This window comes from Amphiura filiformis, chromosome 2, assembly GCF_039555335.1.
Source record: "Amphiura filiformis chromosome 2, Afil_fr2py, whole genome shotgun sequence".
In the NCBI taxonomy this organism is placed as follows: Eukaryota; Metazoa; Echinodermata; class Ophiuroidea; order Amphilepidida; family Amphiuridae; genus Amphiura; species Amphiura filiformis.
This window is the reverse complement of record NC_092629.1, coordinates 80151971-80169529: the sequence shown is the minus strand read 5'-3', so window position 1 is coordinate 80169529 and position 17559 is coordinate 80151971. Positions and strand designations below refer to the sequence as shown.

Genomic DNA, 17559 nt, shown 5'->3' with positions numbered 1-17559 from the left:
AAGTAATTTTAATACCGGGAGGGGGTAGGGTACCGGTACATTCTTTATTTTTATTTCTCTTTTATTTGACACCACTCGAGATACAAAAAGGACCCAAAATATGAATATTGACCCAGGTCTTATGAGGAGTGTTATTTTTTTTTATATATATAGGGCCTATTCTTTACTTTGTCCTCTTTCATTTGACAAGCTTGGGCAGACATTCGATTGGAAATGCCCCGAATGTGAAGTCAGTTTTCGAGACTCGTTCTTCGATTTAGGGAACACAAGTCAAGTTGCGCGGATGAAGATGACTCCATTCAAGAGGAAGGGAAGAACAGACATCAGACTAGTAATAGAAATCACCTCAACTCGCTGAAAATCCTTGTGATAAACTTCCAAAGCATCATGAATAAAGTGGCTGAAGTGGAAGCATTAATCCAGGAATATAACCCTGACATCATACAGGGTACAGAGACGTGGCTCTCTCCAGACATACAGAACTCTGAGTTTCTTCAAAGCAATTGCATTGCCTACAGGAAAGACAGGAAGGTGACAGGCATGATATGGGGTGTTCTTTTTGCTTGTAAAAGGGACCTTATAGTCACGCATAGAACCGAGTTTGACTCTGAATGTGAATTATTGTGGAGCCAAGTGGAAGTAAAGGGAAGGAGAAACCTACTGTTGGGCACCTACTAGCCTACAAGTCCCACCACAACGACATGGACGCAGTTAAAGGTCTCCAAAATTCACTTGCAACCATCAGTTCCAAACATAAAGAGTTTGACATTATTCTGAGTGGCGATGCAAATCAACCAAATGTTAACTGAATAAACCAGACCGTTATTCCAGACAGATTGATTGATTGATTGATTTTATTTGGTAGGCCTACTATAAGAATAACATACAAATTACACTACATATACAGTATTATTATAACAAAATAAAATATATTGCACATCAAAATTGTATAACAAAATTACAAATCAACACAAGTATAAGGATAGCCCAAAAAGCCTTGGGAAAAGCTTATTTCCATTGGGGTCCTTTACAAGCAAGAGAAATATAGGAACAAACTGCCATACAAAAACAAGAACAGAGACAACGTGCACAAAGGACGCAAAAAGCAGAAATGTGAGACCAGCTCAAACTCTAAAAATCAAATGGACCCTTGATCAGCTAAAAACTGTTTGACAGATTGTTTGTACAATTTAAAATCATTGATGTTCTTGATTTCATTTGGCAGTGAGTTCCAATGATGAATTGCACTATTAAAGAAAGTGAGGCTATTTTGGCCCTTGGAGTGAGGAACCTTAAAGTTGAATGGACTACCCCTGGTACTGTAATTATGAAGAGATGATACTCTAGTAAAATGCATTTTCATATATTCAGGACAACAGTTATGGAAAATTTTAAAAACATGACTAAGTTTTAATTGAACTACTCTGTCTTGACTTGATAGCATACCACCAAATCCAATTCTTTCTGCCCAATATGAGTGGTACGTGGCCCCACATCCAAAATAAAACGAACGATCTTGTTTTGCATAATTTGTCATTTGTTTTTGTAGTTTTTAGATAACCCTGTATACCATGAAGAACATGCATAATCGAAATGACAAAGAATTAAAGCTGAACACAGTGTCTTGCGTGTTTTCATGCATAAAAAGTCTGCATGTCTGTACAAGAATTTGAGTCTCCCGTTTGCTTTTTTGATAATATTAGAAGCAATTGATTCACCGGAAAGAGTGTTATCGAGGGTGACCCCTAAATATTTCACAGACAGAGAGGTATTAATTAGCTCCCCATTGCAAGCAACAGTAAAACTATCAACTGAATTTAGCTTCCTTTTGGTACCAAATAAGATGGCCTCAGTTTTACCAAGATGAAGGGAGAGCTTATTATCTATCATCCATTGCCTGCAAGAGTCTAATTCGAGACTCAGTTTATCAGCGATCTTTTGGGGATCTTTATATCAGAAACAAGCAAGACACTGTCATCAGCGTATAAAAGTGATTTGCAGTCGACACTGGTGGGCATGTCATTCACATAGCAGAGAAAGAGGAGTGGACCAAGGATACTGCCTTGCGGAACTCCACAGGAAATATCAAGTGGGGCAGAATCAACCTGGTTGACATTGACGATTTGCCTCCTACCAGTTAAATAAGATTTAAACCACTCAACCGAGGACACTCTCAAGGCCTCTAATTTTTTCAAAAGAATGACATGGTCAACAGTGTCGAAAGCCTTTTGCAGGTCAATCAAAACCATACCAGTAAAATTGTTAGAAGCGGTCTGACTATGAATATAGTCAGTAAGGTGAGTCAAACATGTGCCCGTTGAGAAAAGCCCCCTAAATCCAGACTGGAAGCTGTAAAGGATGTTATTCTTTGTTAAGTAGTTCTCAAGCTGGACATAGACGGCCCTCTCAAGGATCTTGGAAGTGACACTAAGAATGCTCACAGGACGATAGTTACCAACTTCTGTTCTTACATTTTTCTTAAAAAGTGGTTTAACACGAGCCATTTTAAATTCGGTTGGAACTGAACTTGAACTGATAGATAAATTGATAATGTGCGTTAAATGATCTTTGATGACCAAGGCTCCATCCCTAAGAAATCTTGCTGGGATACCATCGAGCCCAGTTATGCTTCAAAGGAGGTAGCTGAAGAACTCCTTGACACAGTCTTTGAAAATGGGCTGGACCAGGTGGTTCACAAACCAACTAGGGAGATAACATACTTGACGTGGTTTGGACAAACAACAAAGGAATTATTAAGACCGTTGATGTAGTACCTGGTATGAGTGATCACAGCGTGGTATTACTTGAATTGGATGAATTGGATTTAGCTGGAAAAAGGGAAAAGAAATCCACCCGCAGAATCTACCTGAAAAACAAAGCTGACGAAGACGAAATTAAAGAGGACTTGACTCATTTCCAAGAAACTTACGAGAAACTGACTGGGTCAACTGTCCAAGAGAAATGGGATGCCATTGAGAATCAAATCAAATCTGTCATGGACAAACATGTTCCATCAAAAATGGTCTCTAACAGGCACAGTCTGCCTTGGTTCACGAGGGAGCACAGAAGGTTGTGTAGAAAGAAACAAATGGCCTACAACAAGGCAAAGTGTTCTGGAAAATCAACCGACTGGGAGAAGTACAAACTTTGCTCGAAAGAGAGGGAACATGTTAAAGATTACATTGAAAGCTGTCTTAAGGACAATACCAAAGAATTCTGGTCATTTCTCAAGAAGCTTCGCCAGGATGGAGGAGGAGTACCAGATCTCAAAGTGAACAACAAAATCCTTAGCACGAACAAAGGGAAGGCTGAGGCGCTCAGCGACCAATTCAGCAGTGTTTTCACTACGGAGGATTCTACTATACAAAATCTTGCCAGTAGCACCATTCCTCCCATCAAGAAGCTGATCATACGAGAAGAAGGGGCACTCAAGCAACTTCAGAACCTTAATCCAAATAAGGCATCTGGGCCTGACGGCATTCCAACATGGCTACTCAAGATGGCGGCGACGGAATTGACACCGATATTCACCAAATTTTTCCAAGAGACCCTTGATAAAGGGGAGATTCCACATCAATGGGGTGAAGCCAACGTCAGTGCAATCTACAAAAAGGGTGAAAAATCAAAGCCTGAAAACTACAGGCCTGTCTCATTGACCAGCGTCCCGTGCAAGGTGATGGAGCACATCATCCATTCTCATGTATGTAATGGGACACTTGGAACAGAACAGTAGGGGAGATTGGGGTTAGTTGGAACGCGGGGTAAGTTGAAACATTGTATTTTTTCTGACACAAAAAATTAATTTGGTAAAATACTGGCACCTAGTAATAGGTATTAGTAAGGGTCATCCACCAAATTAGCAACAGCACTGATGTCCCACCAGTGTTGGCTTGGGAAAGGAATATCTGTTTTTTGACTTACTGACTAATTTTTATACCCCTCGGAAAAGATGCGTTATCTCCATGCTGTTTGAAGATTCAGGGGATTATTTTTTGAGTATCATAAGCACTAGTAGTAAGTCCCAGAATAATGTTAAATAAAAGTTTTATTGTATTTCTTCTTTTGTGTAATGAACTTTGAAATGTAAAAATGGGCATCGGGGTTAGTTGAAACTTTTGAGGTGGGGTTAGTTGACACATGAAAAAAACATAGAAAAATATGGTTAAAAATTTGACTTTAAAAATATTTGTAACATGTTTACCATTTCTTCAATATTGCTTTAATATGGTTAAGAAGCAATAATACAAGCAAAAAGTGCACACAGAAAGTACATTTTATAATATTTTAGGCTTCTCATATTTTGGTCCATGGTGACACTCGTCACCTTGTGTCCAAAGTATTGACCCGCACTCCCAAATATTTTCATTTTTTCACACTGATTGTATGTTAAAGGGGGCCTTCAAGGGAAGTATAACCCTAACAACACAATAATAATTATTTTGAAATTTTTACAAGCCATGTTTCAACTAACCCCACCCTGTGTTTCAACTTACCCCAGGGGTGGGGTTAGTTGAAACACCTCAAATTTTCAAATTGGATTATATGAATAATCATAAGCAGGTCCAATAAAGTTTAAGGCTGTATTTGTAGCATGTATGTATATGTTTATACTGATATGGTTAGTGTTTCCTGAAAGTAATCGGTTTGCGTTAAAAAGACGATTTTGTGAAAACTGTTTCAACTAACCCCAATCTCCCCTATTCTTGTTGACAAGCAGCATGGGTTCCGTGCAAAGCACTCGACGGAAACTCAACTTATCCTGACATTAAATGACCTGACCAAGAGCATCGAAAGAGGTGAAGTCACACATATGGCCATCTCAGACTTCGCCAAAGCGTTCGACAAAGTGCCACATCAACGCCTCCTCAAGAAACTTGAGCATTATGGCATCAGGGGTGACATTCACAAATGGGTAACAAACTTCCTTACTAGACGTACACAGAGAGTGGTCTGTGAAGGGACACCTTCAGAGCTGAAAAATGTGACTTCAGGGGTTCCACAAGGCACAGTCACTGGACCATTGTGGTTCAATGACCTTCCTGCAAACTTCACAAGTACAGCAAGGTTGTTTGCAGATGATTGTGTGCTTTATACATCTAGCAGTTCACCTGAGGAGCTGACAGTCTTGCAAGACGACCTGACAAAACTTCAGGAGTGGCAAGACAAATGGGGCATGAAATTCAATCCCAGCAAGTGCTCTGTTATGCATATGCAGATCACCCTCAAGAAAGAAAGACCGCAGATGAACTCACATTCTGTGGAGAAGAACTCAATGAAGTGACTATAGCCATCCATATTTAGGAGTTCAAATCGACAATCGTCTTCAGTGGAAGGGGCACATCAAGATGGCAGCCTCAAAAGCAAGCAGGATCCTGGGCTTCCTTAAGAGAAAACAGGTTTGCATCACAGGAAACTAAAGTAGCAGCATATACAGCGCTGGTTAGACCCGTATTAGAATATGCTTCCTGTGTATGGGATCCATACAGAAGAGGAGATAAGTCCAGCGGAAAGCAGCCAGATTGCTTGAAAGACTACGAGCAGCGCAGCAGTGTAACAAAAATGCTGGAGAAACTTGAGTGGAAGACCTTAGAAGACCGACGCAGAACAAACAGACTGACCATGATCATGTACAAAATCATGAACGACTTGGTCGCAATCGACAGGGACGACATGATCACCATGTCAACGGAAACCAGAACCAGGGGTAGTCACCAACATAAAATCCTCAAGATGCAAGGAACAAAGGACATCTATTTGAACTCCTTCCTTCCTCGCACTGTGACAGACTAGAACAAGCTCCAGGGGGACACCACTTCAGCAGCCACACTTGATATCTTCAAAAATAGAGTACAAAAGTAATTTAGGTACATGTAGTCATATCAATATCAGCTTGAGCAGCATCAAAGTTGGCGAAAGTACAGCAAGACTGAACCTGCCGACTTAACCAAGACAAGACAAGACACCACTGGGGGGGGTAATACCTTCTTGGCATTTTGAGATATGAAGAGGAACCAAAATATGAATATTGACCCAGGTCTTATGAAGAATTTCACCCCCGGTTGGGAAATAGTTTTATTATATTTCTTACATTTATCACTTTCATTTGACACCACTCGGGGGTCATAGGGCCTACCTTTTTCGCATTTTGAGATATGAATAGGACCCATATGGATATTGACTCGGGTCTTATGATGAGTGTCACCCCGGGCGGGGAAATATTTCTATTGTAATTATTATTCTTTACTTTCTTTTTTTCATTTGACACACTTGGGGTCATACCCTTGTGGCATCTCAAAATATGTCCATTTCAGACCAAAAGGTAGAGTCACTAAGTAACGTTAATAAGTTAGTAAGCAAGTAACATTACTATATAGGCTGATACCATTTTACACTACCTCCTCACAGTTGAACCAGAAATATCTGAACGCACAATGTTCTAATATCTGTGGTTGTGATAAACAAGACTACAGGAGCATGGGCCAAATAAAAAAAATAGTTTCATGCCCCCCCCGCCTTGTCACTTTCTGGGATCAGTCCATATTTTTTCTTCAATTTTCCGTTTTAATATACTAAAATAGTAAAATGTTAATGCTAATAAATTAGTTTATTAATTAGCATGAATCCCGCAAGTGCTGTTTTTTGTGGAACTCTAAAACTCCTCATAATAAGTACAAAAGGGTCTCATCATTTTCCTAGCAGATGCTGAAAAATGCTCGCAATGTCAATTTTACGTGAAAAATGCTGTATTTTGCACAATTTAGCACACACATACTCACCCCCACACACACAACACCCTTCCTGCTCCCTTTCCAAAAAGGTATGGACATGAAACGAATGTCAATTTTATGTGGCCATATCACAGAGCTGTATAAGACAGATTAAGGGGGTACTACACCCATTGATTTATTTTTTTTTGCATTTTTTTTTTTGCATTTTGTGAAGAAATTACAAAAAAAAATTAACAAAGTGGTATGCAAAATGACGGGGCTAATCTTCTTGTTTTATTGGTGGCATGCTTTTAAAGGTAGAAGCCAAAAGGTGGTACATCACTGATGTTTTAAATTCACTTCATTTTGGACAGCTTACTATCAACGGATTTCGTTAAAGTTTTGGAATGGGAATAGGGCATAAGTGGTTCCTGATTTCTTTTATGACTTCGTGAACTTGGTGCTCCACACCTATCAAAAAACGAACTGGTTAAAATGCTTCTATTTACAATGTTGAGCTATATTTTGTATTTTTAACTTGCGACATTATTTCACTGAAACTTCATTAAGCCATAGGTACCAGGTTACCACAACCACACTACGGAAATGTTGAAAAAATTGTATTTCTTGTCACCTATACCACCATATTTAGGTTTTTTTCCGTAAGCTTCAGTTTTGTGATTTTGGTAACTATTTTATATTTATTTGTCCAATCCATCTCAACAAGGTATTTTAGTATATCCACCTTGCACTTTTCAATATCCAGTAAAAGACAGAATATCAAAATTTACGCCTCATTAGGATATCACAGACTCTCACATGTATTCAAAATGGATGCTTAAATTTGACCTGAACCAAGTGACCTACAACCTGACCTATGATGACCTCTTTTTAAATCTCTTTTCCTAACAACACATTATAGAAGGTACATATAGTAATTAAATTGACTATGCATCCATTGGGTTAGAGTTTATTTAATTTATTCAGTGTTATTTTGCATGCACCGCCGCGCTGAATAAATTTTCTATAGAGAGTATAACAAAGGATTTAATGTATTCTACTCATGTACTCTACTTGGACATGTTGAATAGAATAAATTATGGTTTGTTATGAAACACACATCTGAGTTACTAGGATAAAGTTCAGGACATGCAGTGATGAACATACCCAGCAAACACAAAACGTTTTCGACATCATTCGCAAAAGGTTATAAAAGGTCGTCAGAAAACGTTTAAATGTCGGGTTATATAAAGGGTATATTAAGAGTATAAAACGTTTTCATAACCTTAAAAACATTTTTGATAATCTACTGCTCAGCAAACAAAAACGTTTTACAGAAAACGTTTAAATGTCGGGTTATATAATGGGTATAAAAACGTTTTAATAACATTCCAAAAATATTCTTGAAAACTTGATACAAAACATTCTAAACAAAATGTTATTTTGGGATTGAAAAAATATTTTGCGAAAAATGTTCGCCCAAAATATTTTCAATAACGTTTCACAAACGTTTTCATGACCTTTATGTAACCCGACATTTAAATGTTATTAAAAGGTTTTGAAAAAAACATTTTAAGAACATTTCTGTGTTTGCTGGGTTAAAATATTTTAACATAATGTTATTTAAGTATTGACACAATATTTGGCAAAAATGTTTGCAAAAATAGTTTACAATAACATTTTTGAAAACATTTAAAAATATTGTTGCAGTGTGTTTTCATACAAAACGTTTTAAAACGTTATCATGACCTTTATATAACCCGACATTTTAATGTTATTAAAACGTTTTTACCTAAACCAAGAGCCAAAATATAACTTATTTAGAACGTTTTTGTGTTTGCTGGGTATTTATGTACTTCATAAATTTGCAAGGAAAAAAGAAGAGGGGTACTGATGAAAATCAGGGTATTATACCCCCTTAAACAACAATGATCAACATGATGAAAGAAATAATTGAACATGTTAAAGAATTTATTGAATTTTTACACCAAGATATAAAGTATTGATTGCTAAAAAACTTTTTGGTTGGCCGTAAGTTAATCTATTAAATTAACCACTGCAGAGACCTGAATGAAACACCGACCACCACCCCGCCCACCCCCACCCACCGGAACACACCCACGGGCGAGTTACCCACCCACCCTACGCCACTGGTTAAACACGACTAAGTTAACGGAATTACTTAGTTCTTCTGAGGAGGAGTGTACATCTAAGAAATAAATGTGAAATAGAACCTTTTTTGTCCTCTCAGGAGAACCTTCTCTCTTGAACCTCTCAAAAAGGTTCTTTAATTTGGAGAACCCTTAAAGGTTCTCTGAAGGACCGAAAACGGTACTGTATCACATTTTGGGGGCAATTTTTGAGTATAGTAGAAAAATTATAAATTTAATTATACCTAAATTAATTTAAAAAAACAAAAAAAGCTCATTGCACAGATTAAAGAAGACTAAAGTAAAAAAAAAGTAAAAAAACCCCAAAAAACAGCCCTAAAAACCGCACGCGCATTCCGGCGCATTCACTTTGGGAAGGGTTTTGAGACGAACTATTAAATTAAGGTGACCTTATATATTTTGATGAGGAGGTGCAAGGGAGACCCCAGGGAGAAATAGGCCCATAGGCCCAGATGATGGTGGATGCGATATCGCTATTTTTGACGTCGCCATTGGATTAACACATAATCATGAAATCTTCACAAACAATTCTAAATTTGTTATGTGGTGTCAAAGGAAAATTATCTTACTCTAAAACCGTTGGGGTTCTGCAAGTACCCCACTGCAAGTATGTTAATTGTCCATTTATAATCGCTAACAAAAGTGTGAATGGGGCTGTCAGCCCTGTATCTTCGCCAGCCTCGTACGTCCGAATTGCGTGTCCTATGCCGCCTGCATAGGCCCTAAAGGAGAATTCCTACATGCTAATATGTAACAAAAAGTAAATGTCACAAAATTTGACATTATCGTTGATAACTCCTATATAAATAACTATAATAGCAAACGCGGTAAAAAGAGCATAACGCGTGTGGATGTTTCGGGGTGGGGGGGTGTTTCTTGTTATTTCATGTATAATTGAAAACTTGGCATCTTTGTCAATACCATAATATAGGCCTACATCAGAAAAGATAATACAAAAAGTGCTGGGGACAATGGGGGGGAGAATTTTAGCTCCTGAGTCGAACATAATGAATTTGAATAGCAACTTTCATTTAGGGCCTATCCCTTATTTTTTACCTATTCTTTATAACAAAGCTATTTTAGAGTTCATTCAGCGATTCTTCTTGCAGACTGTTTAAACTATTGCTGTTTAAACCACTACACGTATGAACATTCACTCGAAAATTATTATTTGTTCTTGTCCCGTTTTAGCGTGCCAATATCAGAAAATATATTACCAAAATATTCATAACGTAAGTTCCGGGACTGGAAAGCGTACACGCAAGCACTGATGCATAGTGTAAAATGTGCTGGGGTTTTACTAAAAAAAGCCAAGCGAAGCCTCTCATTCGTTTTAACATGCATTTTCTTCGTCTTCAGTAAAACGATTTTGCAGGCTTAAAAATATCCTCACTGAGGCTCCCATGACGTGACATATTATATCATGTATTCATTTAGCTACCGTATTATATTCAGCAGATTGGTAATCGAAACTGGTAACTAGTGACATAAAGAAATTTGTAAATTCCTTGGTCTTGTTTAAGGAGAAGAAACATTTATTTGTTGTTATTTTCATTTTCCCTTTACTTTAAAGCCGGATGTTTATTCTCTATCAAAAACATATAAATTTGTAGGCTTTCAAATGTCGGAATGAAATGCGCGCAAATTGAAGTGGAGTAAATTACAAAATATCCAGGAAGTTGGACATATTGGGGTTTTAAAAAAACTGGAGTTGGAGTCGTGTGAGGTAGGAAGGGCTTAAATTAATGTTAGAAAGTTAGTTTGAACAGAAAAAAAATTAAAGTAACGCACGCAGCAAACATAAAAATTAAACGGTAGGCCTAGTAGCGAGTCACTTCATTTTTTCACAGAAGGTATAACTATTGAATGTGGCATTTATAAAAACGTTCAATGATGGGAAACTTGGTGGTCTGGTTCGTACATAAATATCGATTCTTTGCTCTATTGCACTTTTTTTTTACTTACCCTGTATATTTAAACAGTTTTTACTTTTTTCTCTTTCATGTGACACCACTCAGGGGGTCATAGGCCTACCTTCTTGGTATTTGGAAATATGTCCATTTTAGACCAAAAGGTTGCTGAGTAAGGAAGTGAGAAAGACTACGACCATTTCATGGTTTAGCAAAAACTAAAGTAAAAAAAAGAAAAAGAAAAAAAGAAGGGATTTGAGACGCACTTTTAAATCAAGATAGACTTATTAATTTTGATGAGGAGGTGCAATGGAGACCCCAGTAATTCCTTACTGCTTTCATGAAATAGGGCTATGTAACAAAAAGTGAATGGGGGGGGGGGGCAAGACCAATTGTAAGGGGGGGTGTAAACATTGACAAAAACGGTCCAAATTCAAAATGGGCTAAAAGTACAAAAAAGGCCTAACAACTTTAAATACCGGGCGGCCACCATGGGGGGGGGGGGGGGCTTAGCTACGCCACTGCTCCTGAGTCGAACATAATTTGCATCTTAATAACAACTTTCATTTATCACTCATTGTTTTACCTATTCTTAAAAACAAAGTCATTTTATGTTTAGGGTTCATTCAGTGACTTTACTTGCAGATTCATTTAGGCCTACTAAGCAAAATAACGTCAAAGAAACTTACAGCACAGTGGCCTATGTAGGAAAAATGAGGCATAGGCCTATGCCTATTCATCATGCATAATTCTGATTAATTCAACTGAAATTTTGGGAATAAAAGTTTTTGTGGATATAGGTCTACTCAAACATTAAGAGGATAGGCCTACTAGAATCATAAAAATACTCCTGGTACACGCCCGGGGTACACGCGTTATGAAATGAACGTGCCCAGACCTATATATCCCGTATACATGCTATGCAACCCGACAAGATTTTTCTGTACTTAAAGGTGAACCTCATTGAAAATAAAGTTATATATCAATGGAAAGCTTATGATGTCAGGAATCAGAAAAGAATATTTTTTATTTGCATAGCGTACCAGGCTAGACATAATCTCCATGCAAAGATTGGATATTGGCACCCCCCCTAAATTACAAAACGAAATCGTTCAAATTGGGCGCTTTCGTTGATGACGTCAGCCCAGGGACACACAGTTACTTCCGGGTTTGATTGTAAACACAATGTCCGTGTATTACTGTGGCATGCATCGGGCCAATGCACGAATTCAGTCATTGTCAACTTACTTTACATGAAAAATATCTTCAATAAAATAAGAATAACATGAAGGAAATATCATGATCAAATTAAGAATGAAGTTCCTGAATAAAGTGTGTGGATTTAAAAATGGGAAAAGTGCTGGCCGGGGTGATTTGGGATAGGCCAAGCCATCCACGATATGCATAGGGAATATTACAGTAAAGCACGAAGAGCGAAGATTCGCCGAAGAACCGGAATGAAAACAGATTACAAAAAAACAACTGCTAGTGCTACCAGTACAGATCGTCACACCAAGTTGAGATGAACTTATCACAATGAGAAAATGAAGGAATAGAATAAGGTACATGTACAGGATTTTTTAATTATTTCTTAGCTTTACAACCAGTCATGGCCGGTCATGTATGATAGGCGAACTCGTATAGATACATACGGGATGAGCTCAGTGACTGACTGAGTCTCACTACGCCGAGTGTTCAGTATCTGCGACTGTACTGAACTTGCAGACAAAATGACCGATTTGATATTCACATTCTGATATTTCCAACTTATTGCTACTTCATCAGCAAAATTTATTCCTGTAAATGTTCCAAATATAAGGGAACGATTGATCAAATCTGCTGAAACACCCCATGAAACACGGAGGACGAAGCCCCGAAGCGAGTCGCTGTGTTTGTGCATATCCGTCCCTGCAATTCAGCAGCAATTTACGCATCGTGTTCGGTAATCCATAAAACATGAATGTTTCACTTTTTTAGTACCGTACACTGATTGTACTATCATTAAAGAATCATGACACAAGTGACAATATTTTAATTTTATTCAGATTTCAGAATTCCATCAAATAACGGCATACTAAGCCTAAATTGTATTTATTTTATAATAAAGTATCTGCCCTGAGTATCTGTTTCTTTCAATCGCGATTGTGTGGAAAGAATGTATTACCGCAATACGCTAATATGAAAACCTTTTATGGGCTGGATTTGATGAAATCTGCGGTTTTTATTAATTTTTAATTACTGCAAGACGATATTTTTTAAATCAGACATTTTAAAATGAATCAAGAATATATAGGGAATGTCACAAACAACTATTTAATTTGTTATTCGATCATGTTTATTCAGTCCATGACATGAACGGTAGCAGCATTTGCGCATGGGATTGATCCCAGCGCGAAATTCAAACTCAATTACCCAGTTATACCCAGCCAGTTATGACTGATTTTGTCAAAAATGTACGGAAAATTTATGTGTTGACAATAATTCTATTATTTCTAATATATATAGAAGGAACCAGCAATTTGAAGATTCCTCTAATTTCAAGCTTTATTGTGAAAATCAGACTTGCCGGGCAGCTTGCAAAGTACAGGAAGCAAGTCTTGTTTACATGTTTCCGAGTAGGATCACGTGACTGCGAACCCTGAGCTTACGTCACGAGCATTCCCAAGGTCATAGACGATTGATTTGGGTGCTTTTTGGGGGCCTTAAAAAAGACAAAAAATTCAATAATTTTTTTAATTTTTCAGCTTTATTAGCAATCAAAAAAATCGGAAAAAATAATTTTTAATATCCTGACATCATAAGCTTTCCATTGATATATAACTTTATTTTCAATGAGGTTCACCTTTAACGTAGCGCGAATAGAGGGCGGTATGTTTCTGATGAAATGAACGTAACATCGCCCACACCATGCACACTGTGTGAAACGACTCAAACAAGCCGTACCCTAAACGAGCCGTAAGCCTATGTCCCGTATGCTATGCTACAACATGACAAATTATTAAAATTTGATAATTTGATATTTTTTTAATTTTTTGATATATAACAGTCCTCGAAATAAATTTTATAACTCTAATGATATATTCTTACAGTGTATGTAGCTGGGAGGAAAAGCCGACGATCAATTGAAAATTTGGACCTTTTATATTGAAGATATGGATTTTTTCCCAAAAAGACCTTTTTTTGGTGTTTTGGGGAAAAAAATCCATATCTTCAAAATTTTCAATTGATCGTCGGCTTTTCATCCCACCTACATACACTTTAAATCATCAGATTTATAAAGTTTACTTCAAGTAGGCCTACTGTTAAATATCAAAAATATCAATTTTTAATGATTTGCCATAAAATGTGTATTACATTGCGAATTTCAAAAATCTAAATTATTTGATATCAGAAGGTCATTCTTCGTATTCAGAATGCAATTCGATATGTCTGATGTGCTCTAATGTCCCACAATAAATACTGTCCAAACGTTCATACCCCTTCCCTTAATGCAGCGCAAGCGCGAATAAACCCCTTGTTTGTCGGGTTTAAAAGTTTAGATTATGTTGCATTTAGGCATATCCCAGCAAACACAAAACATTTTCGACTTATGATCCGCAAAAGGTTAGAAAAATGTTATTTAATTAAGTGTTGGCAAACTATTTGGCAACAAATGTTTGCAAAAATATTTTATAGGCCTATATCAGAACATTGTGAAACATGTTAAAAACATTGTTGTAGGCCTATTAGTGTATCATCGGAATTTCAAACGAATTTCATGACCCCTGGTCTGACATTATAATGTTATTAAAACGTTTTTATCTAAAACAAAACAAAAAAAATAACTTGTTTAAAACGTTTTGAAACGTTTTTGCGTTTGCTGGGACAACATTGTAATTTTTGAGACGATGTTTTGTAGTAGGCCTATATTATCATCTGGCACAGGTCCCTGTATAGGGGAGAGCGGGGAGTGTTCGCCCTATATTTTTCTGACCAGCCTAGCGATGTCAATTTTAAGGTTATGGATGACCTGATGAGCCCATGTGAAAGCCCTATGTCTTAGCTATATACGGCCACAATCCCAGAACTATAGGCCTTACAATAGCAACAGGATAGAGCAAACAAAAAAGTTTTTGCAAAGTGGCGAACTTGCCCCATATTGGGGCAGGTTCGCCCATATGGTGGGGTAAGTTCACCCTAATCACAAAAAAGGTTTAAACATTGCATAACAATAACATATAAAATGCAAACATTTAGCAAGGGTATACAGGGCATTCATTCTCTTCTGTGGAGTCACTAAATTTGCTGCAGGGGTCGGGTCAGGTTAAAATGTAGGGGCCCGGTGTAGGGGTCCAAAGTGAGCTTAAACGTATCATGTTTACAACTTCGGGGAGATTATGGATTAGGACATAAACGGTGGTATGAGTAATACTGATACCACATAATTTTAAAAAACATGCTTTTCAGTCATTTTACCTTGTTTAATGGTATAATTATAAATATTTTGCATATTACGCTGATGGGGCAGGTCCCCCCTCCAGTTTGGGGTAAGTCCGCCCGGGGAAGATATAGGGCGAACATGCCCCATCCTCAAAAGGGCGAACATGCCCCTTGTGCACATTTTTGTATTTTCTTCAGGGTATGCAAAATACAAATCGAATAAGGAGTTTATAACTGCATTAAATCTTTGACAAATCACATGTGTTCCCAATACAGAATTCCATTAAAACCATCTGTATTTATGTATCAATGATAATACAACATTATTAATGCAAGAAAAAATTACGTTTTGGTGTAATTTTTTTGTTTTGGCTGCAGTTCGATGAACACGTCTCTATATGTCGCGTAGATAATATGAGAAGTTTATAATGACCTATGTCACCTAATTTTGCCATCACCAAATTCCCCGATAGCCGTAGTGCTGAGAAACAAGCCCGGGTGGGCGAACCTGCCCCTAGGGCGAACACTCCCCGCTCTCCCCTACTCTATACCATATCATACTTGCCATACAGCTGGCGAATGGAGAAAATGGGCATTTCAAGTACCCAATTTGAAAATAAGACCAAGGGTTAAAAATGGTGACTGATTTTTGTTTTATATTCGCGACATAATACAAATTTTATGGCAAATTATATATTTTTTATTTTTGAGATTTAAACTGTCCTCGAAGTAAACTTTATCAATCTATCGATATAGCCTATAGGCCTGTGTACTTAAAGTGCATGTAGCTGGGAGAAAAAGTTCCATTTCACGCCATATTTTAGCTTCGAATTGGTAATCATGCATATAAGTAGGCCTATGTGCGCCTTTATTTGTAAAAAGTTAGGCTATGAGCGTAAAGGATAAAATAGCAACGTTTGCACATAATACTTCAATTATGAAATGTCAAGATTTTTAAAGTATTTTAAGTACATATAATTAAATTTGTAAAGTTTACTTCGAGGACTGTTAAATATCAAAAATGGAAAAAATATCAATATTTATTTTTGAGACACCCTGTATGACAGTGATTAGAATAGATGTGCTTTAAGAATTAATTTACAAGGTCAAAGGTCACTTAATGGATGCATCATGTTTATTAATTCTCTATAGTATTGTGTTTGTTGGGTGATCTACGTTATGGATATGTTTATAATACCATGAATACTGTAAGCAACTTTAGACTGTGCCATAATTTTCATCTCGCGAAAAATGTTACACATTACCGGCCCAACTCAAAACGCATGGCCAAATACATAAATAATTAATTAAATAAAGAAATAAATAAATAGATAAATAGATAAATAATAAATAACATAACATAACATAACATAACATAACATAACATAACATATTTAAACATAACATAACATAACATAACATAATATAACATAACATAAGAACTCGCAATTATGAATGTCACCCCGGGATGTGAAATATTGTTATTATATTCTTTACGTTTTTCTCTTTCATGTGACACCACTGGGGGGTCATACCTTCTCGACATTTGGAGCCCGGGAGCACTTCAATATGAAATGGATATAGGTGCAGGGCTGGTACTTTCGCAGTAAGGGACATTTGGTGAGAGCAAAATATAAAACTAGAGCGGTTACCGCACCATAGCTGAACCATGATGCTTCAACAGTATTGTGGAATATCACTGTAACCCGGGGGGCTCATACCTTCTTGGGAGATATGAAAAGGATAAAAGGAGCCAAAATAGGAATATCGACCCAGGTCTTGAGGAGTGTGACCCCCTAGTGGGGAAATAATTTTAATGCATTCTATACTTCTTTATCTTTCATTTGACACCACTCGGGGCCATATCTTCTTGGCATTTCGAGATATAAAAAGGACCCAAAATATGAATATTAACCCGGGGCTTATGAGTGAGTGTCACCCCGGTGGGGAAAATAATTTTAATACATTCTTTACTTCTTTCTCTTTCATTTGACACCACCCAGGGGTCATACCTTCTTGGCATTTCGAGATATGAAAAGGACCCAAAATATGTATAATTATTGACTCATGAAACTATTTTCATATTCGTTACTTTGTTTTCTTTCATTTGACACCACTCGGGGTACATACCTTCTTGGCATTTTGAGATATGAAAAGGACCCATATAAATATTGAGCCACAGGGCTTATTATGAGTGCCACCCGGGTGGAAAAATATTTTTATTATATTCTCTACTTCTTCCTCTTTCATTTGACACCACTTCGGGGCACATACCATCGTGGCATATAAAGATATGTCCATTTCAGACCAAAAGGTTGGTAATTAAGTAAGTATTATAAGTAAGCAAGTAAG

General features: G+C 37.2%; 1 protein-coding gene across 1 annotated transcript in view; it reads left to right on the top strand.

Annotated features, from left to right (window-relative positions):
• Positions 1 to 17559, top strand: part of LOC140146671 (transient receptor potential cation channel subfamily M member 1-like) — a 112717-nt gene that overhangs the window by 46828 nt on the left and 48330 nt on the right. The gene's annotated exons all lie outside the window — the stretch shown is intronic.